Genomic DNA, 23,850 nt, shown 5'->3' with positions numbered 1-23,850 from the left:
TCCCATGTTTTTGTTCTTATAGTTACAAAACTTGGTTCCGTGAAAACTTGGTGAGACAAAAAAGTAAGTGATCAACTCAAATAGAGGAAAAACTGAGGAAAACTAGGCTAATTTTTTCTGACAAGAATGGAAATAGAGGAAAAACTGAGGAAAACTAGGCTAATTTTTTCTGACAAGAATGGAAGTTTTGTACTAACCAAGAAGAAAGTTTGACTTGCTAACAAGTCAGTTTGGCTTGTTTTCTCTATTGGCCCGAGGTTGACTAGGAAAATATAACAAATTTTGTAACAATTATCTTGATAATGTTATCAAGTTATAAATACAAATTTTTAATGTAGTGGAAGACTAAAATAGCAATATGGAGATGAAAGTAAATATGATAGTAGGGATAGTAATTATAACACGCCAGAGAGATTTGGCATCTCCCCAAGAATGGATGACAGTGAAGAGGACTTCTTGGATCCAACTGTGCCAAAAATTTCCACCAAAGATCCACATCGAACCTCAAGGTTGATATTCTGAAGAGTGGATTTGATTTCCTCTTCATCCCAAAATAAGGTATTATTTTCAACTACAAAAACAATCTCTTTTCCTGACGGTAACCTTTCAACTGCCTCAGGATCAAGATCCTTGCTGGTCATATACCTATGAAGTCTATCCAAGGACACCGTTTCTTGTGAGATAGATATTAAATCCCGAGGAAAGTTCCTAATGGGTTCTTAAATAATTTTGAAAATAGATGTTGCAGTAAATGCCTTCCCTGCTATATGTTTTTCTTCTACAAAAATGCATGTAGTCAAATTTACTACTGAAACAAGTGAAGGCATGCTCCATGTAGTGAACGTCACTACTGAAACAAGTGAAGACATTCCCCATAGTGTAATTTATTCACTGAAACAAAATACATAGTTTTGCAGAGCCATTCATATTTGAAATTCCTAAAAGGCTCTACACGTGTTTGGAAATGGTCTTCCCATGCTTGAAGTTTGATAACCCTCATATAATTCAAAAACTCATTAGTTGTATGAAGATCACACATTTTCATTAATTGGAACTAATATCTCTATTTCTCTTGGATCCTGAAGCTACATTGCCCATTATCAATGCCATGTAAACAAAACCAGACGACATAGAAATGCCCAAAGCCCCAAACAAGACTGATAAAGTAACCCCAACTTGTAGAGGCATAATCCAAATGTAATGAAGCCACAACATCATATCTGAATGTTTTTTAGCATCCACAACCATGTAATTTACAATCTGTCCAACACGCTTGCCTAGCTGAGCTTGGCAATCTTAAACCCTTTTTGTATAAAGTTATGATCAGAGTAGACCTTTTTAGCATGCCCAACTTCTGACATTCAAACTTATATTGATGGGAACAAATAACCTCAATGGATTTTGCTGAAAATAGTATCAATACAAGGACAAAGCGTTCATAAGGAAAGCTATAATCTCTAAATGTAAAATAAACAAAGTTTTGTATCAAAACTGGGCCAATATACATCACACACTTTTTTGCAATTTCCAGGGATTCAGTAAGTGCAATACTTGGCCAAAAGCATCGAAGAAATGTAAGGTATACAGGGTGTTGCTATTCCACTATGTCATTAGACCAGTTTGATTTAAAAAGTTCAAACATATTTTCACCGCTTTCACCAGGTGCCAATGCAAGAACATCTATCAATTGCAAAGCATTTATGTAACCTTTGTTTAATACATGATTCAACCATCACCATGTAGCCCTTGATAGAATACATATTGTAGCATAAGGGGTTATTAATTCTTTCTCAGTGCCAAGATTTAGAGTGCTACCATCTATAAGAGGTTCGTGTATTTTTTTTTGTTTCTTCAACAATGGTGATTCTTGTAGTCCCTTTGAGGGCTAATGCCAGAAGAAATCCACGAGTAGGTAAAATTATCAATGCAAAAAATGTCATCAAGAGTGTTATAGACATTTTTTTGCCTTACAGCATTGAGCATGAAATGTCCATAAGATAAGGGATCCAAAGTCCCTAAACATGTTGTTCCTACCCCTAGAGGAACAAGGCTAACAAACTACAGCAATTCACAGAAGTTCTCCACCAGAAAACACTCAAAACAAGTCAAATCAGGATCATGTCAACTGCTCCACTGAGCATCTGCGCTGAATGTCAACTGCTACACTGGCTACCTGCGTTGAATGTCAAATGAAATACTGGCTACCTGCGCTGAGCGAGATTGGACATGTGGCAGGCTCATTCCTCAAGGTGTCAAAACCCAGGAAGCTTTCAAAATGACACTTGCCTCAGGGAATTCGACTGGTGATGAGTAAGAGGTTCCAAATCTCAAAGTGGAAGTAAGAACCTCCAAGTGGAATCAAGAACTGATAGAGGGAGAGGACACTAGTCACATCTCAAGCTGACTCATCCTCTCTCCAAAAATCTATATATGGATCTCTCCTCCATGAGATCTGGAGGCTGGAATGTTGTGATTGCAAAGAATTGCTGCTAGTTTGAGATCTGAATCATTGGGTGCTTAATGCTTTGAAAGGGGGTGAAGATAGGAATTTCATTTTCTGGGAAGAGGCACTGGATTGGAGCCCTTTGGGTTGTATCTCTTCTCAAACCCTTGTTATTCATCAATAAAGCTATCTGGTTTTCTCCTATATGCTGATGTTCTCTTGATGTATGATTGCATTAATGTATTTGATTTATCTAATCCTGAATCATTTATGAATATGAATATCTATCTTTGAGTTGTGTTCTTCTCTTGTCGCAAGTAGTTGTTCTCTTGTGATCTCGCAGGTATCAAGTAGCTGTTCTCTTGAAGCTGGGCAAGCGAGGAGGCAAGTAGCTGTGAACACCCAAAGAGAAGAGGATCTAGATTGAAGGACAAACGGAAGACATCGGTAAGTCCATTGATCTCTCCTCTCTTTCAATTCATAAAGGAAGAAATACTTAGATAGTTGTCTCTGTTTGTTGCTAAGGCACTATCGCACCTTAGGTGGATAGGATCGTCCTGCATATGCATTTTTCCCCACAACAAAGAGGGAGAATACTATATGGATTAAGAGTTTTGGAAATGAACTTGATGATTGCAAAGATCAAGAATATTGTATTGAGAATGAAATTCATAAGCCATTAGAGATATAGAGACTTTGGATGTGTTGTAGCTTTGAATTTCTTCTCATGTCCAATTTACTGCCCCAAATACAATCCATGAAAGTGCTTGGACTAGTGTGTATATTACCTCATGGATAACCCATTTAGTTCTAAGGCCTAGTCTTCCAAATCTCCAAATGCAAAGACCAACATGCAATAAAATTACAATTCTTGTGACAACTAAAGTTGCTCTGAATTTGAGACTAACTTTGAGGCTCTGGCTCTAGCTCTGGCCCTAGAGATTGGTGTTTTGAGGGAGTGATTTTTCCTCTGATGATATCTTTCATGAACACGGTAATTTCTTCACCAAGAATTCCAGATAAAGAAATAAGAAACCAATGTTGATGAGGATGACAATTTTGCATTGGGAACATGGATGTGAATATCTACTATCTTGATGCTAGGGCACTCTATGTGCCCTGGGCGATAATACTTGTGATATCTTGCTTTTTTTGTTGTCAATTTTATACACTTCCTTTGGCTTCTGGGTTTTTGATTTCATCGATACCTTGCATATCTTCTTGATGTTCCTGTCTAGATTTGCTAGATCGATATGATTTGTTCTGAAAAATCTCACTCTCTCTGCTATTAACACTGCCCTTCTTGGATTCTTTTCCTTCTGAGGTCTCAAACCCTTGTACATCATGAACAAATGGATTCTACAACCCAATCTAGAACCCAATTCAAGATCAACACGTTCCTCCTGAATTCTACAGCAAAATCTAAGAGATTATGTACAGAGGAAGAGCATCAAACCCTCTCCCAACTTGGTAAGGAATAAGAGTAGCGAGTAAGAGATTATGCACAGAGGAAGATCATCAAATCCTCTCCCAACCTGGTAAGGAAGAAGAGTAGCATGTAAGAGATTATGCATAGAGGAAGAGCATCGAACCCTCTCCCAACCTGGTAAGGAAGAAGAGTAGTGGGTAAGAGATTATGCTCAAAGGAAGAGCATCGAACATGAGACATGAAATCAATATGTCAATATTTGATATTGCATATAAACATGTAACTATTCTACTTTCATATAGAATCCATGAGGCCAACAATAAGTTGAGTGGGAAAGAAACAAAATCTCCAAATTGATATTGGGTGTAGGGCGTACATGGGATAAAATATTGTTCCACTAGTCTTCTCCTCTAAATAGCATCGAGTTACTCATCTCAGGGATACAGGGGTGCAAGATAAAATCAATTTTGGCAAGTATTGGGTTGTTAATTATTTATGGGTTCATTCCTAAGTGGTACGTAGCAGAGAAAGGCCCAACCTCTATTTCTGAGTGGTCCACATTAACTGGGCGTTATTCCTCATGTTGATTCTCATACCCAAGATGAGCGAACTAGCTTATTGAGGTAGGAGCAGAAGTAGAGAGACGTTCTCTCACAAATAATGGCACCTACTCTATGTCAATCATCCTAGCTACAATAAATTGAAAGAGAGGAGGGTCGCATTGCTACAAAGGATCTAGTTGGGAGGTTATTTCTTGTTTTCTCATGATACGCTCTTGACCTGGGTAGCATTCTAAATCTCCATAATTGTATAAATATTGTAGAGGATGCAACTCAGGCATTTGGCACTACAAACCAGGAAGGGACTGTAATACTAAGTCTTCCAGGAATCCTAGTACGAAATAGAGTTTATTTATAGTAAAATCCCCTAGCTACTAAGTGTTATTGGCTTTGAGCCCTCTCCCAACCTGGTAAGGAAGAAGAGTAGCAGGGAAGGAATAATGAAATGAAATGATATTTTAAAGTTTACAAGACTAAAAATAGTCTATGGAACCAAAATTTTTTTGTTGTTGAAGGAAATTTCATCAAAATAACCAAATAGTTCAACTTGTACAATATATATAGTGCATTAGCTAATTAAATGTAACAATACACCCAAAATTACTCTTCAAAAATTCATTTAAGCATTGTGAAAGGATTTACTAATGTGAATATGGAACCAATTATCTGTGCCTATACTTGTAAGCCGAAACCAGTTAAGAATACCCCACTACATATCCACCATATCAAATGATCTAAGCTGGTCTACTTCAGAGGAATAAACCTAGAGGAGTGTGTAGCACCAATACTAGGTCTTCCATGCTTAACTAGCTTATACGAAATAGAAAACCCTGCCAGATAATGGCCAATCATCTCAGGCTTGATTTCGACCTGATTGAATGTCTTCCCATTGTAAACACCAATAATGCTACCAATCATCTCAAGAAAAATTATCATGTTATGGAGGTGGGTTATAACTAGCTTTGGTTTCTCACTTGCAGGAGCTTCTCGTTTCGCCTTACAGAGCTTCTTGATCAAGGCCATTGGTTGCCTCTTCAAACCTCGTTGAAACCTTCTTCAAGCACGAGCATGAAAGAGCTTGACAATCTCTTCAAAGGTCATATCCAAAAGGGCATCCAAATCAACACCCCCGTTCTATTCTTCGGTTGCACTGCGTCAACATCCACATCCACGTCCGCCATGGCTGCAACTGAATCAATATAAAATGCCTTTGCTCTCCTCCGGAAAACACACTCAACGAACACCTTACCTCATGAGGTCATGTCCAAAAGGGCATCCAAATCAACACCCCTATAGGAGAACTTCTTGAATGTTCTCTTCTTCGGTTGCACTGTGCTGACATGCACATCTATGTCTGTCGTGTCTACAACTGAATCAACAGACAACGCCTCTACTCTACTCAGGAAACACACTCAACGAACACCTTACCTCAAGAGTAGCAGGAAATTAATTGATTAGATTTTAATAATTTGTCAATTGAATAGCAGGAAATTAAATTTTAATGGGTCGATTTTAGATTTTAGAGTAGCCAAAGTTTAGATTTTCACAATTTGTTAATTGTTTATGTTGTCACTATTGAGTAGGAGGTTTTTTCGTATAGAGGTTATATATTTAATATTGTTGAAGGTCTAGAGAGTGATAATTTTGGTTGAGAGTGTCAATAAAAACTATAAAAAATATTATTTTGAAAAATGTCTTTAGGATCCATAAAGACCTTCCTAAGCAAGTATGTTCATATAAAAAGGGAAAGAGAACATGAGGTTTACACATAAGGGGAGTATAAAAGACCTCCCTAATCAAGTATGTTCATATAAAGAGGGAAAGAGAACATGAGGTTTACACATAAGGGGAATATCAACTAACCCTTAAGGAGGTGGAAAATATACCTAATTCTATGAATAATGTTATTAATAAACTCAAATATTCCTAGGTAACCGATTATTTTTTGGGAATAATGTTATTAATAAACTTCAAGTAGTTGTAGGTAGCTCAAAATTACCTTATTAGAAGCTAGGCATAGTTTAGTTTACATTAGTCATTCATATTAGTCATTTTTAGTTGTATTACTTATTAGCTAGTCATATATTTTAACCCGTGACTAAATTAGTCATTTATGTTAGTTGTTTTTAGTTGGGTCACTTAAAATTGATCATTTTTGGTAGTATTTCACTTTAAAAAGTTGTGGTGACTAAATTTTTTAGTCACCTAGTCACTAATTTATTTTTTTCTACTAGTGTGTGCTCCCCATCAAAAATGAACATATCACCAGATCTACAACTTATAAAAGCATCGACTGCAACTAGCCATGGTCTTCCTAGAATCAATGGATGTCCTCCTAAGTTATTCTTGGGTGTTAAAATCATAAAATCGATAGGATATTCCTAGGAATATAAGGATACATATATATCTTCTAATACACCATCAGGTTTGATTACATATCTATCTGCCAATTGTAACAATGTAGGTGTATATTGAAAATTAGAAAGTTTTAATTTATTCATAGTTTGTTTACTCATGATATTTATGGATGCTCCTAGATCAATAAATGTATTTGGGATCTCCACACCATTTATGTGTGTTTTCACAATGGGACTTCCTAAATGAGTATATTTCTGAATTGTTGTTTTACCCATCATGATATCTACAAATTTTCCAACTAGTTGGATTCCTTTGATTTCTTTTCTTTTTCTTCCAAGTCTTTTTATGCTCAAGTCCCTAATTGTCTTTGTGAAAATTGGTATTTCCTTAATGGCTTGAAGCAAAGGAATCGCCATGCAAACATTCTTTAGTTCATCTAACATGTCGTAATTAGGAAATAATTTTTTCTTTCTACCCCTTCAGCAATTTTTAATCTCTCAGGGAAGGGTGGTTTTGAAACAGATATTGAAGGTTGTTCCATAATAGGAGTTGAGTTATTTGAATGTGTTGGAGTAACTTGTTTTTGATTTTTTTTTTAATTAAGAGAATTTTCTTCTGAATATATATTTTCTTTTTCACTTTCTTGAATAACAATTGATGGGGACTTCTTTTCTAATATTCTACCATATCTAAGTTGAAAATTTTAGATCTAGTGGAATTATCATGTAAGTCTGAAAATTTTGTCCTCCCATATTGTAAACAAGTTGTGAATTTTTATTATTGTTCGGATTTGGGAGTGGTTGGACAGACAATTGGTTTGGTCTTTGAAGAAATGGTAATGAAAGTTGTGGATTCAAATTATGAGGTTGAGTTTGTTGAACGAGCTGAGGATAATATTGTGAAGAAAAAGTAGGATATTACTGAGGCTTACATTAAAATATTTATTAAGTGGTCCACCTAATATGAGTCTGATCCATACATCGATTAACAATAATTTCAATCTCCAGATTCCATCGAGCTTGCACCTTAGCTGTAATTTTTTGAGCCTTCGACGCTTGAAGACTAACATAAATATAATTGGTTTCACCCAAAATTTTATTTAACTTTGTGAAAGATTTATAAAATTGTGTAAAGGTTTTTGGTTGGGAATTTGTTTAAATTATGTTTACCTGCATGAATCCACCTACGTGAAATACATTTTATAATCCAAATTTATGTTATAGTTAACGAGGGTTAGCCTTGGTTTAGTGCAAGAATGAAATTAAGAAAGGAATTAAATCAATCGTGAAGGAATTAGGTTAGTAAAAGTTGTTTTTCAACCAAATAATTTCACCTCCATGATCTAGAAAGTTTAAAATGGGGGTGGCTAATCCCTTGAAGAAGCATTTATTAGGCCATATGTACAATATATTACAAGTATCCAGGCTGATAAACATCTCATCCATCATACATCATTGACCAAATATCAACTATCAACTGCGATCATACAAATCGCTACAGAGCAACTCACGATAGGGAATCGAAACCGGGCGGGACGCGAATAAGCCGGCAGCCCCGTCATTCAACATTAGAGGGGCAATGTAATAAGCATATTTATTTTTTATGAATTATTATACAGTAACTAGAAATTTATTAAAGGGGCAATGTAATAAGCATATTTATTTTTTATGAATTATTATACAATAACTAAACAGCTAATTCTCGTTTCCTTGGTGTAGGAAAATAACTAGATTTAAGCACACAATTCAATGGAAAATATAGGGCACAAATTATTGTATTTTTCAAAGATCCAAGAATATATGCAAAGGTCATCCATCACATTTCAAAAGGGAAAAAAAACTTTGAAATTAGTTTTCATTTTCGTTGTAATTATGTAGACGATTATGAAAACAACTATAAAAAATTTTGTATAAAAACCATAATTTCCCATATGGAAAGGGAGTTTTGAGGGGAGGCTCCCAGAGGAAAGGAGTCATGATTTGGGGAGGTTTCACTACACAAGTTATATAAACCAAAAGGGATTCATGATTTAAATAGATATGATTTTTAAAAAATAATTATGTTCATTCACTTTATTTAATTTTGTTTGTTGTATATCCTGATCTAACCTAGTGATTTTAAAATTTGTCATGATCAATTTGCAACTCAATCATTAATTTATTTGTTTGTTCTTCTAGATCTCCATACTATCCGAAGCGCTCAAATTGAGAGATTCATTAAATATTCCAATGCATAACATTGATTATTTATTTATAGTAATTCATAAAAAAAACATCTCATAAATCATAATATACTTTTGTTTTTCTTACTTCATTGTATTCATATATATATATATATATATATATATATATATATAGATAGATATTTGTCTTCATAATTATTAAGAGGTCGATAATTGACATGATCTTTATTAATTTGTTGCAATATTTATTGGACCCATTTATTTGCCAATATATATTGTTGGTAGAATAAATGTGTTAGTTATTTGTTTTATTGGAAATTCAATTAAAGCAATATACTTGCATTTAAGTGAATGACTTTACACTCAGATATAGGTGTATTTTAATTTTAATTTTATTTTCTCTGTGTTCATGTTTTAATTTAGTTATTTTGTTGGTGTTTACTTTACTTTAATATAGGCTTGAGTTATTTATTTAAATTTTCTTTAATTATTCATTCAAGCCATGGATCCTATGTTCACATATAATTTCCTTTCCCCAAAGCTAAATCATTAAGCTTTTGAAGTAACCTACCCTTATTTATAATATGCACTTATTTATTTGCTGATATAGAATTTTTACATATTATATTAATTATAGGGTGTACCCCCTGTGGATAGAGATGGTATGTCTTTATTCTAAAGAAAGAAGATCCTTGGATCCTTAGCAACTGTAATCTTGTGTTGTTCTATGTCACTGAAACAATTTGAGAACCAACATGTGGTACATTATAGAATTAAAAAACCAAGGAATGGATAGTAAAATGGTGTAGTATAGCTCCGACCAATCACAACATGGACATGAAGAAGAAATATCAGTTGAATAGTGGAGTGGAGAAAGCTCTACTGGTTGGATGGACACGTTGAGAAGTGTGAGAGCATGAATAAGGAGATGGAAAGATGACAATGAGAATCTTGTTAGAGTGCAAGAAAAACACGCTGAAGTCATTGTAGCCATACTACAAATGCTATCAAACCTACAAAGATAGAGGCAACATGAGTTGGGGACCAACCATAAAGACATGCAAAGCCCATTGGGGAAACAAGAAATATCCAATGGGGAAAATGAGAGAAAGATCTATAAAGAGGCATCGTTTGTCCAATGAAGACACCATGAAAGGAGACACTTTATTAAGTACCCCAAAAGGGAACTAAAGAACCCATGAGAAGCAATATTAGGACACTCATAGAAGGCCATATCATCATCACTATCATCATCATCATGGGAGAAGAAGGGAAAGATAGTATATACAAGAGGAGTATAAAAAGAATAACCCTCCTACCTTTTATGGTGAAATGAGGAAATCAGAGGATTCTAAGGCCTGACTGCTGAGAATGAAGAAGTTTTTCTGAATCCATGATTATTCATAAATCATGAAAGGAAAGGTAGCCACTTTCAACCTAAGAGGTAAGGTTGATATATGGTGGGAAGATCTGAAAAATGTAAATGGCATAAGAGAATAATAATGGTCCTAGAAGGAGTTTGAGGAGTATTTTGTGAGAAAATATCTATCTAAATGATACTTCAATAGTAAAGCAAACTAATTCTATGAGCTCAAATTGGGGCAAATGATAGATGATGAGTACACCACCAAATTCTTAGAATTGCTAAGGTATTTCCCTACCTTAAGGAAAATAAATCAAATATTCAGAGGTATGTCAATGGATTGCCACAACCTTTCAAGGATATAATTGAGTTTGATTAGCCCAAGTCACTAGAGTATGCAATCTAGAAATTGAAGCACTGTTATGAGAAATCTAGGTGCATGCTTGAATATAAATAAGATTGGAAATTCAAGGGAAATGCCAATTGTAGAGGGAAAAGGAAAAGGATAGCCAAGGGAGCGAGTGCGACCCCTGTTAACCAAGAAAACCTGTAGAAGTTAAACACTACCAGTAGAGCTCATTCTAATCAAGATGAAGCCAAAAGTTAAGAGAAGGGTCCATATAAGTGTTGGACTTATGGAGTAAATCACCCAAGGAAATATTTCTCACAACATAAGCATGTTGGATCGAGATTATACAACGCATAGGATCCATAGATATCAATAAAATAGCTCAAAGTATACCCATAATTTACCAAAAAATGGATAGTTTCCCAGCTGATCATTAAACAATGATCATAAAGATGGAAGGTATGGTCTATGATTAAAACATTTTATTTTTGATTGACCCTGGTTTGAATTTTAACTGTATCAGTCTCACTTTTGTTGAGAAATACACACTAAATAAAGAAGCACATGATGAGTCTTAGCTAGTTAAACTTGCCAAAGGGACAAAAAGAAGAGTGGAGTATTGGGTGAGGGTTTCCCAATTGAATTTAATGGGATGCCACCTATTTCAAACCTCAATGTTCTGCCATTGGGAGCATATGGTATACTTTTGGGAATGGATTGGCTATACCTGCATCAAACCAAGGTTGGCTACTTTGAGAAGACCATAAAATTCCTAAATGAAGCTATAAAGCATAGACTATTATGTGGAAATCAAAAACCCACTTTAGTGAGATTAGTTAGCTTTGCAAGCCAAAAGAAGCAACAAAAAGGGATGTATTTTATTTGTTGTATAATTATCCAATAGCATTGAAGCTTTTTGTGGTAAGTGAGAATGATGAGAGTGATATCTTGAGGAAATACCCTGTTTTACAATAGTTTTCATATGTATTCCCTAAATAACTTCTCGGTTTGCCTCCTCATCAAGAAGTAGTATTTTCCATCTAATTATTTCCATGAGTAGCTCTAGCATCCAAAGCTCCATATAGAATGAGCACTATAGAATTATTTGAGATGAAGCTACAACTTAAGGAGATGATAGAAAAGGACTACATAAGGCCAAGTGTGTCTCCATGGGGAGCACCAGTTTTGTTTGTTGAGAATAAGGATGGCACAATCAAGTTGTGCATTGATTACATGAAACTAAACAAGGATACCACCATGAATAGGTATCCATTGCCACATATTGATGACCTGTTTGATCAGTTAAGAGGAGCAACAATATTCTCCAAAATTGATCCAAGATGATGAAATCATTAGGTCTATACAAAGAATGAGGATATCCATAAAACAACCTTTAGAACAAGGTATGGGAATTATGAATTCATGGTAGCATCCTTTTGACTTACCAATGCACTTGCAACTTTTATGTGTCCTATGAACAATGTGGTGTGCCCTTACTTAGATAAGATTGTCATAGTCTTCGTTGATGACATTCTTCCCTATTCAAAGATCAAGGAGGAACATGAAGAGCATATGACCGTAGTATCACAATTGCTAAAGGAGCAGAAGATTTATGGTAATCTTAGTAGGTGCAATTTCTGTTGACACCTAATCATCAAGATTGGGTGAATAAGTGTAACTGATGTAAATAAATAATAGAAAATATGAAAAGTCGTTGGGATATGAAATGAGTCTCTCCCTCATGTATATAATAAAGACCAACCTGAATGAATGCAATGAATTGATTTTGAGGAGTTACTGCTTGGTCTGACATGGTATCTGTTAACACCCATGTTGTTCCCTTTGACTCCCAAGGGAATACGGCCGGGGTAACCACTAACCAAGCTTTGGATCACAGGTTCTAGCCAACCTGTAATCAGAGAGGGCTCTCTCTTTTGATGTTTAACTTTGTTCTTAAGAATCTTAGGCTAGATATGAGGTGAGGGTTTGGTTTGAAATTTTGGTTGAATGATGTCTTTCAGTACCTAAGATGAGATGTTCAGACAGTTTTAGTCCATTGGGCAATGGAGTCTATGGCTGTAGGTTGTTTGAAATGTTGAGTGGGATTGTTTAAACTGCAGGGCCATTTAAATATTCCATGAAACAAACTTAAAATTGTGGTGATGAAATATGATTAGCCAGTGGAAGGCAATTAAGAATTTCCCACTAAACTGGTGGTGTGAGGATGAGATATATTGCACAGGAGCAGGCTTGAATTCCTGAACAAAGATCACTGTGAAAATTATAGTCCGAAGGTGCAGCAATTAAGAATTACACTATCATAACTATAACTGAAGAAAAACATTCATAACAGCATAGATTGAGTTCAGGGTATTCCATGAATAAATCCTGAAGCTATTCTTTTTCTTTGCTATCAAACTGTAGAACATAGAACATGAATGGATTATGAAGGAATGAAATACATAACGAAGAGGTTAAAGAAACTTATTGTATCATGAAATACATAGGAATACTGCAGCATTCAGCAAACACACCATAACGCATCAAACAACACAGAACTTTCGAAATTCCATCAACTCTTTGTATTAAACTCCGAATATTTACAACATAGGATGTCTTCAAGAGAAAATTCACAACCCTTGCAAGCTTCTGCGAGGGGGAATATATACAATCGGTTATACAAAATATCTGAACCGCTGAGTCACTCGATAAATAAATATGCTCACCAACTTTACAAAATAGCAGATAAGGAAGTTATTGCTGCTCTAAATACAAAATGAATACTCTTTAATTCTGTCAGAAGTCTTTTTGACCTTTGGAGGCCACTGAGTCGGTTCAGCGTTCTTCATTAATGTTGAATGATGTGTTTTTAAGGCTTTGTCATGCTGTAGCTTTCTCGGCCCTGTCATCTGTAGCTGTCAGTGTTGCTTTAGTGGCCGAATATTTCTGCTGAGTTGGCTCAGTCCATTCTTCTCCAGTCATACTGAATGCATCAAATTTTCTGAACATGATGATTTACGTTTTTTGATGAAAAAACTTGATGAAAGCCTCTTATTTACAGTAACAACTGTATCATTTTGGTCCACCACTCCTGTGTAGGCAATTGATGTCTCAAAATTTCATCTAAGGTTTCATCTGCCTCTGTATATTTGTAGAAGTTTGGAGGCACTTCAAACAAATGTCTGATCTCATTCATAATAAAAAATAAGTTCTCTATTCTGTCATAGAGACTTTGCCCAGATGTTGGCCCTGTTGCCTCTGAGGTACTTGATCCTACGGTGATCTGATTGGTGGCAAATGTATTTACCCTTTTTGCATAATTCTCATGTGATAGTAGCCTCCCTGCGCTGTTCAACAAGCCAGGAAGGCCTCTTCTTTGTAATGCTGCAAACTTATCCATGAATTTGTTTACTTATGTTTGCATGTCCTGGCTTCTTCTATCCAATGTTTGTACTAGGCTTCTCAATGTGAGGACCCTCTTTATCAGCAGGATGGTTTCAGTTCTATTGGGGATTCCCATTGCTGCCAGCTGAGGACCTGTGCGGTTGTTGAGAACATTGATCATTCTATTGGCTATCTCAGGCATATTGCCTAGAGATGCCCTTGCTCTTTGGACTTCCTTGTGTGCTTTGCCTATGAGCTCTATTTGCTCATGAATAGTCTCTATATACTGCCATTGATCTGTTATTGATTGGCCAATGTTGGCCCATAAAACTTTCTTGACCTCAGCCACCACTTTGTCAAGGGTGAGCTCTTTCTCCAGCTCCTTTATCTTCTCCTTAAGAGCTTTTATTTCTCTTCCTTTTTCAGCTACATTTTGCTTAGATTTGTCATATTTTTCATTCAGCTTAGCTAAATTCTCCTTGGCTTCATTCAGCTCTGCCATCTGGGCTTCTAGGACTTTAATTTCATTCATCAACTTCTGCATATCAAGGCTTGAAGCCTGCTCTGATGTTGGTGTTGGTGCTGATGTTGATGGAGCTGTCTCAACTATCTGCATTGTAGGAGGAGTGACAATTTGAGGGGGTTCCTCAAGGTTGATTACTTGTGGAGGGGGCTGAGATGTTTGGCCTCCTTCCTTCTGTTGTAGGGCTGCCTGTAATGCAGCCTCTGTCTCTACCAGCTTTCCTTCTGTTTGCACCAGTTGCTTATGCAGTGCTACCAGCAATGTTGCTACATCCTGGTCCTTTCTTTGCTGGGCAACCTCTTCTATTTGAGGGTGAAGGGTTGCTGGGATTTTCACCATCTTTCTTAGAGCTGCAATGTCTGCATCTCTTACTTTCAGCAGCGCTTGTATAGCTTTTGGATCCTTTGGGTCATGCCCAAGCTCTATGATTATATCCTCCAAAGACCTGATCCTGTTGTCTTTGGCCTGAGAGGATGCCTTCTCCAACTCAAGTTGGGCAGTTGTATTGTTCAGGCTGTTTTCCAACCTATGTGCCAAGAAGGTTTTGTCTGCAAGTGTTGAATAAACCATCTCACCCGTTTGCTTGTGAAGTTCTATTTGGTCCATAGGGTGGATGTCTTTGGCAAGAACCTCAAGGTTGGTTCTTATATAGTCTGCAGCTGACTGTGGCTGCAACATGGTTGGCATGAAATGACTCATGGTCATTTTCCCCTCTGTTATGTCATAAGCTGACATAAGCCTCTGCTGGTTGGTAGGGGCCATCTTAAGCAACTGATTGTAGAGCTGGAGCCTGAGTGGCTCATTTCTCCTTTTGATGTCAATGAATTGTTGCTTGATGCCTGTCTCAGCTCTCCTTTGCTGACTTGAGGAGCTGACCTCTCCTCCAAGGGTTCTTTCTTGTTCCTGCTGAAAGGAACTGGCAGATGCCTCCATGCTTGGTGGGCCCATGCCCAATGATTGCCCAATAGGCATTTCTTCTTCGGAGAGGGGATTCATTCTCTGCCTTTTCTCCCCTTGATTTGTGGATGTGGTGAGGGGAGTCTCCTGCTCTCTATCCCTCTTCCTGCCTTTTTCCTCATTCTGTGGAGTTTGTAGCACCGAGGCCTCCACTGTCTTTTCTTGCCTAGGAGGCACATTCTCTTGAGCCTGTTGCTCAGTGGATATTGGGGCTTCAACTGTTTGTTCTTGCTGTATTGGTTTCTCTTCTTTTTGCAGTTCTGCTTGCTGTTCTGCTTGTTGTTCTACTGTAGGAGGTGGCTGTTCCTGTTCCATCTGCTTTCCTTTTCCCTTGCTTGATACCTGATGAACTGTTTCGGCTGCTTGCTGGTGGGCTGTAGAGGATGAGGCAGTTGCTCCAAGTTGCCTTTGATAGGAAGAGGAAACCTGCCCACAAGTTTCCAAGTCAGCCTCTATCTCAATATTCTTTACCTCTCTTTGTAGCATTTTCTCTTTAGTAATTGGCTCTTCTAGAGTGCCCTCTTTCCAACTTAGCGAATTGGCATATTTTTCAATATGAGGCAGTCTGATGTGAGCATAGCCACCTGTTATAGACAATTTTGTGCCTTGCAGCATCAGGCATGAATTGTCAATAATCCAATGGATCCAAAGTCCCTAAACATGATGTTCCTACCCCTAGAGGAACAAGGTCAGCAAACCAACAGCTCTTAGATCAGTTCTCCACCTGAAAACACTCAAAAACAAGCAATCCTGAAATCAAAGCAGGTGCTCCACTAGGCTTCTGCGCTGAAACTCAACTCCTCCATGGTGTACCTGCGTTGCAAAGCAGGTAGAACAAAGGCCACCTACGCTGAGCGAGATGGGACAAGTGGCACACTGATTCGTTGCTCTGGAATCTTCCAAAAATGACACTTGGATCAGGGATTTCGCCTTGTGATGAGTCAAAGGCTCTGTTTCTCCAAGTGGAAGCAAGGTTCTCCAAGTGGACTCAAGAACTGAAGATCAACTGAAGAGAGAGAGGACACAAGGCAGCTACACATCAGTTGCAAGCTGACTCATCCTTTCTCAATTTATCTATATATTGAGCTCTCTCCTATGAGCTCAAGAGGCTGGAATTTTGTGCAAAGTAATGATATGCTGTTGGTTTCACTATAGAACTATTGGGTGATTGCTTGAAGGAGGTGAAGAGGAGAAATTCTTTCTGCTGGGAGGTGTTGTTGGATTGGGGCCTTCAATGGTTGTAACACTCTCAGAACTTTACTTCTTCCATTAATAAAAGCTATTGAGGTTCTTATATATGCACTTGTTTCAATGATGTATTGTGATAATTGTATATTTGATTTATGCTAATCCTTGAATCAGTTATGATTGCATGCTTCTTGTAGTTTCCTTCTTTGTTATTTTGCAGGATCTCATTGTAGCTGGGCCAGCAAAAGAGCAAGGAGCTAGGAGCAAGCAGAAAAGAGAAGAGTTTGGATTCGACATTAAGCGCAAGGCAACGGTTAGTGCATTTCTTCATTCTCTCTTGCTTTCGTAAAGAAGTAAACCTTAAGTAGTTTTCTTTACAGTTGTTGCTGAGGTACTATCGCCCTTAGAGTGGGATAGGGTCATCCGAGTCGGATACTTTTCCCTACAACAAACTGGCGACTCCGCTGGGGATCGTATCTGTTTGATTGTTTGTAGTATTTTGCTATTCATTTCCTGAACAAAAGAGTACCAAATCGAAAAGCTTTTGACTATATCAAAAGCGAAGTAGAGGGCAGCTACTCTAGCTCATTTCTGAGCATGTTCATGATTTGAAGAGCTGATCTACAAGGATCCTTGTAAGCTCTTAGTGATATCTTTTCATCTTCCTTGTCATCCCTTAGTGTGTGCTTGACTGATAGCTTCTGATTTGAGCAAAAACTGTGAATTTTTGAGAAAATTGTGACCCGGAAACTGAGAAAACGCAACTTTCGTTTTCCAAAGCAGGTAGTACACAGGCTACCTGCTTTGCAACGCGGGTCCCGAAGGGGCTACCTGCGCTGAGAGCCAGACTGGCTGTGCAGCACCTGCGTTGGCCCAATTTTGCCTTGTGCATTTGGGGTTTCCTCCCTTTTTCTTGCATGTTTTCACTATAGATTTTGCAGCCAGTTACCAGTCTTGTACCTGTTCTGAAACCAACCTTACTTGCCATCTTTCCGCCTCTGTTATATAATGAAATTGTACTTGTTCTTTTGTATTTCTTACATCATTTACAATTTCCCATAACGAAAGTGAACTAGTCTTGCCTTGGCCTCTTAGATCTGAACCTGTGTTAGGCATTTTGCTAGTCTAAAGAGTTAGCTTGTTTGCTGTCCATAGCTGATTAGTATTTTTACTTTCGTCATTATGGTTTGATTTCATGCATTTCCAGTGTTTAAACAAGTAAATCTTAAGGTGTCTTTTGATTTTGGACTAGCTTGTTTACTTTCGCTTGAAATCGAAATCAAAGTTATATAACAACTTTCTTTTTGTAATACATCAACATTAAGAAAGGGAAAAGAAAATACATGCATTGTGCATTTTGCATTTGACTGTTTGCATACTGATTTAGGAAAAATTGCATTAGTGTGTGCTCTATGATCTGTGTGAAAAGATTTGTCTTTCTTTTCCCTCAGTAGTTAAGATTTTCAAAGTTGAAAGATTGAAAAGTTTGCTTCTCATCTTAGACTGCATTCAGGAATTTGTTACATACATCTCGTGGTGATCCTTAAAGGAAAACTGCTAAACAAGATCAACATTAAAATAAATTCAATTTACATAACAACGCTTTGTAACATAACGCAAACACATAGAGGTCTAGGTAGAGACGTGTTCTGGTGTCGTTAAACATAGTGACTGTCGATCTCTACGAAGGTGGGTGATTCCTCCTGAGAGTCGGTGGCACTAATACGGACTTGTGCTCCCACGTACCGTCGCGTATATATTGGGAGACCCCTATAGGAACAAAGCCTTTATCCATAGGAAGCCGTGTCGGTCGCCCTACTGATCGCGACGCAGTGAACACAGCATTCACGAAGATCGACCACCCGTACCGTAAAACGTATTCTGTGGTTTCGCGAAAATTTTGGCACACCCTCTGCCTAGAACTCCAGAGAAGTTTCTTTTGGCCTTTTTCAAACTCTATAACTGAAAAAGTCCATCCGAGCATTTGTCACTTCGGGCTCGTTAAAACATCGAAGGAGACTAGAGTCATCTTTAGCTTTTTCTCGACTCTTAAAACATGAAAAAGAAAAGTTGTGTCTAAAGCGTCGTTAATAAAATTTATTTTAATCGGAACATAATCACCTGTTATTCCCACGTTGATCTTTCAGTTGAAAAGTATGGAGCCCACCAACCAAGGAAGTCACCTTGGTGGAAGTCCCAATCCCTTCTCCTCTTGGGGAGATGTTGGTGCGCCTCATATGGCCACATTGTCACTTCCAGGATTGACAATTGGCCTACCTGTATGGCTCTTTTCAACTAATGTAGTTCAGATCACCACTAATCCTGAGCAGTCGAATCAACAGTCAGACCAGTCTAGAACTACCCACCAGCCTTCCACTTCTTACAATTCTTCCTCTGATCCTTCATCTTCGCAAGGTAGAGCCGGCAAAAGTCAGCCTCCCATGGAGAAGAAGGAGAAGAAGAAGAGAGAAAAGAAGCAGAAGGAGCCTAAGGCGAAGGCGACTGGGGGCAAGCAAAAGACATCTGACAAAAATCCACACACTGCACCGACCGGGCCTAAATCGCCATGTGTCATTTGCAAAGGGACCCACTTCCACCGTGACTGTCCTTGTATTCCCTGGATACTAAGGGACTGGTCCCCCAGGTTGCACAATCCGGTAGCATCAACCTCTGATAGACATGTTGATTGCATTCCGTCAACTAGCGAGAGTGAAGGACAAAGAGGGAGACCAAGATCACCCTGCAGACTGTGTGAAGGCGATCATGCCATCCACCGTTGTCCATTCTTAGATGAGGCGAAGAGAGTTTTGGAAGATCGTCTGGTTTCACTGTTACGACTTCCTCCTGGATACCAAAAACTCGTGCCAAGTCCCTCGATAGTTGAAAATCTAGCTGGCCCGATCAAGTGGTCAGCTGAAGTGTCGGTCATTGAGAATGAACCTACTGAATCCAGACCAGACGAAAGTCTAAAGGTCAAAACGACAGTTGACCCGGTTCTTCCTTCAGAGGTTTCATCCTCAAATGACACCGTCGTTGAAGATTCATCTTCAAATGACACCCTCACTGAAGAGAACAAGGATGACACCATCCAGATTCTTTTCATCAACACAGACTCTGATGAGCATCAGGGCAACGCGCCCATTCCTTTATCGCAGGAAGGAACATCGTCAGGGTCGTATCCGGCCGTGTATTCGGTCCCACCACCAAGTAACCTGGTTGTGTCCTTTGATTGGAATCAACTAGGCAGACCCTGGTTACCAGCCAGTATCCCATTCAGAATCATCGTCCAAATCTACAGAATGGTGATGGCTAGAACTATCATTGATGAAGGGGCATCTGTGAGTATCCTTTCCTCTATTGCTTGGAAAGCACTGGGTTCCCCGGCGCTTTTACCTGAGATGAGAAATCTATCAAGTTTTGATAAAGGAACCAGTCGCCCGTTAGGGATTCTCCCCAATGTTCCCGTTACATTGAAGGGGAAGACAGTTCATATGAACGTCATGGTCGTCCAGGGACCCTTGGTGTATAACTTACTCCTTGGACGAGACTATATATATTGCATGGAGGCGATAGTGTCCTCACTCTTCAGAGTTATGTGTTTTCCGCACGAAGGAAGAATGGTCAAGCTCGTAGACCAACTTTCATTTCCAGGATCACGCATCGCAAATAGTCAAATACCATCCCTTAACGGTTTATTCACTCAAGGAATGCCTACACCCCCAGTTCTACTTCCCGATGAATGCGAGTGATTCGGAAGAAAGAACTGGGATCCAGGGGGCATGCACCCTGGCCTGCCTTGGGCAGAGAAAACCTTGGGTATAAAGTTAATTTCCGCAGAAGAATATGACTAGTCCGTACCCCGTCTGGCATGGAAGAGAGGGTTGTTCTAGGATAAAGTTCTTTTGTCAAAGTTATGTGAGTGAGATAATCAGCTTCTCGCTCCCCTTGTCTAGGTAAGTAGGATGTCGAGGGAGGAGATCCATTTGTGGCGGCTGGTGAGCTCCAGTATTGTAGCAATAATGCTACAACTCCTGGGGCTTCCTGTCTCTCATTTTATCAACCCGGTAGTTCGTACAAACTTGGAAGCGACGGTGCTGTATGCACAAGTACTAGCTCTTGTCGTAGCTGTCACTTGGTCAGCTGGCACAAGTCCGCTAGGGCTCAAGACAACTTCTATAGGCTCACAGAAGAAGCTTTATCAATGATGGACGAAAGCTAACTCAGAGAAAACTACTCTACTTGGTGAAAATGATCTGAAAGCAAATCAAAGCATGTAAACCTAGGAAACCCTAATTCAACTAGTCTGACCTCTACAATGCATGGAATGTGAATGCAACTTCTACCAATGCTGTCACTACCTCTGATAAATGAAAATGCGTCATTCTAAACTACTTGCATTATGAAAGTTATGTTTTTGTATTTTCTTGTGAGTGTGTGTGGGATGATGGTGATCTTGAGCTAACTAGGGTTTGGTTGTGCAGATGGGATGGAGAAGGAAGGAAAGCGTGGGATAGGTTGGGGAGGCTAGGAGAGGTCCCTAGGGATCCTTAGCACCCATCCACAGAGGTTCCTCGCATTCAGATGCTCAGCAACCGAGAGAGTGGCCTCCTACAAGATGGCTGTGGAGAATCCTACAGGATACTCTGTTTTCTACAGGATGTCTAGAAATGGCTACAGGATGACCTACCGTGAGTGTTTGGAGTGATGGAGGGAAGGTGAAATGGTAGAGGGAGATGTGGAAGGTAGGGATGAGGATGGTGATGGCCTTAGAAGTGAAAGATTAGGATGGGAGGTGAGTGTAGGAAGGAGGATGGAAGGTGAAGGGCTATGTCAACGAAAGGCTAGAGAATGGAGACACGTGAGGAATGAAAGACTTGGTGAGGTAACAGAGCGGAGCAGGGGTCAAAGAGATGTCTGCATGCGTGATCAAGATGGAGGACAAAGTGATGGAACGAGAGAGAGAGAGCAGTGTAAGTGAAACAAATGATTATGACTGTTACTTAACCAAAAATGCATCAACCTAAACTACTTGTGCTTGTAAATTCAATGAGCAGCAATCGAAATGTGAAAGAGAACGTGCATGAAGCTGTGGTAAGGAAGTGCAGTGCATGAGTGGATGACAAGGAAGCATCTAACGTAACAGTGACTGTATTGCAGCAATCATCAAGTGAAGAAATGCGTGTTTTTGGTGGCTAGCTATGGGCTGCACCCCAATCTTCAAGAAAGATGGCAGTGAGTCCTAACAGCCTTTTTGTTGGAGCTCCAATGGACTCTATCTATCCTCTGCTACACTAAATGACTGTAAACAAACTCACCATAAGCAAATCCTATCTACTCATGAAAAAGACCAACTCATCAACCTATAATTCGAATTGCATGTGTAAATGGAAAGCTCACAATGCTGAAATGAAATGGAAATAACACTACAACAGAGGGGATCTATGGCTCTCAGGTTGGGCCCTAACCTGAGAGCTATAGTCTCCTTAAGAAACTCAGAACTAGATCACAAACTGTCTTCTTTATTCATAACTGATATCATGCCAAATTGGCTTACAAAAAGGAACGAAAACTGAACTGTGCTCCAAAATTACAATAGCAATACGAGAGGTTCAACAACCTAACCAAGGCTAAGGCCTCTATACTTATACAAAACGATGCTCCAACAAGTATCCATGATTCTAGGAGCTCGGCTGTTCAATCTATAGTTTAACTGCTGATCCTGTAGGATGATCATAAATGCTGTTTCCTGTAGAGCAGTTTTGAACTATTGTTCCTGTAGAACAGCTGGCCGTGTATTAAGCTCGGAAGGAGGATGGAGTGGGGCTCGGAGTTCTTGGTGAGGATCACGAGGAATGCCCCCCAAGACCGTGGACAACCTCTCCTTACGTCAGCAATGCCAACTCGTTGTCTCCTTGCCACCTTTTCGTTGTCTTTTGCTCCCTTTTAATGCCAAAACCTGGAATCACAATGCATTAGCTACGTAGATAAAGTGCCTATCCTTTCTCCTACAAACAACATGAATAAACTAAGAAGTGTATGCATAAACAATAAAAATGAATGGTTTGAGCAAGCAAAATAGGCCAAAATGAGCCCAAATTGTACCAAAATTGGGGCTCATCATCACCCCCCAGCTGAACCATTTGCTCATCCTTGAGCAACCTTGCCCCTGCTCCTCGTCCTTGGCCGAGGACTCGGGACCGGAACAGGCTGTTTCTTTTCTGCTTTTGATGGCCCTGCCTTTTCTGCCCCTGATGGTGACGAGGGTGATGCTTCCTTCCCTTTTTCTATTTCTTTGAGTCGGGCTTCAGAAGGCGACTGGCCTATCTTTCGTGTCCAGGAAGTTATTTTTGGGCTCCCCTTTTCGGGGGTAGCTGATGGTTTAGAGGGGGTTCTTGCACTGGGTGAAGTATGTACGTCCCCTGAAGTGGTATGGCCGCTGGGTGAAGGCTGTGGCTTGCTCGGGGACATCCTCTTGCTTCTCCTGGCTTCAGGTGGCAGAGGGGTCTCCCTCTCCCTTTTCTCTTTCGGTTTTGGAGGTGTGCTGAGGGCAGCCAGTGCCGCTGCTGCCTCCTTATCGAGGATGTCAGCCTTCTCTTTCTTGTGTTTTGCTCCCTCGGAGCTCCTTGTAGAGGGTCCCTCCTTTTTTGATTTCAGGCTTCCTGTGGAAGACCCTGCTTTGCCTGCTTCCGGGCTTCCTGTAGAAGACTCTTTCTTTGTCTTCGGACTCTCTATAGGAGGCTGTTTCTCAATGTCCTTCGGGCCTCTTGTAGAAGCCCCTCTTTCCAATCTTGGGCTTCTTGTAGAAGCCCCTGTCTCTGTCTTCGGGCTTCCTATAGAAACCCGGGGTTGCATTTTCGGGCTTCCTGCAGAAGCCTCTTTCTCCGATTTTGGGCCTCCCGTAGAAGCCTGTCCTCCAATGATTTTCGGGCTTCCTGTAGAAGCCTTGGTTGTTGCTCTTGGGCTTCCTGTAGAAGCCTGCTCCTTACTGATCTTCGGGCTTCCTGTAGAAGCCTTTGTCTTTGTTTTCGGGCTTCCTGTAGAAGCCTGTTTTTGTGTTTTCGGGCTTCCTGTAGAAGCCTGTGCTTGCGTTCCTATAGATGCAACTTCCGCCACC

At 39.3% G+C, this 23,850-nt stretch overlaps 1 pseudogene; it reads right to left on the bottom strand.

The window, feature by feature from the left end:
* Positions 1-4,968: 4,968 nt before the first annotated feature.
* On the bottom strand, positions 4,969-5,533 carry LOC149161932 (small ribosomal subunit protein uS19 pseudogene; annotated as a pseudogene).
* Positions 5,534-23,850: the final 18,317 nt, after the last annotated feature.

This window comes from Pinus tabuliformis, chromosome 5_2 (genome assembly GCF_031772625.1).
Source record: "Pinus tabuliformis cultivar Carrire ecotype Pingquan chromosome 5_2, CPIR1, whole genome shotgun sequence".
Lineage (NCBI taxonomy): Eukaryota > Viridiplantae > Streptophyta > Pinopsida > Pinales > Pinaceae > Pinus > Pinus tabuliformis.
The sequence above is the reverse complement of the archived record's forward strand: the minus strand, read 5'-3'. Positions and strand labels throughout refer to the sequence as shown.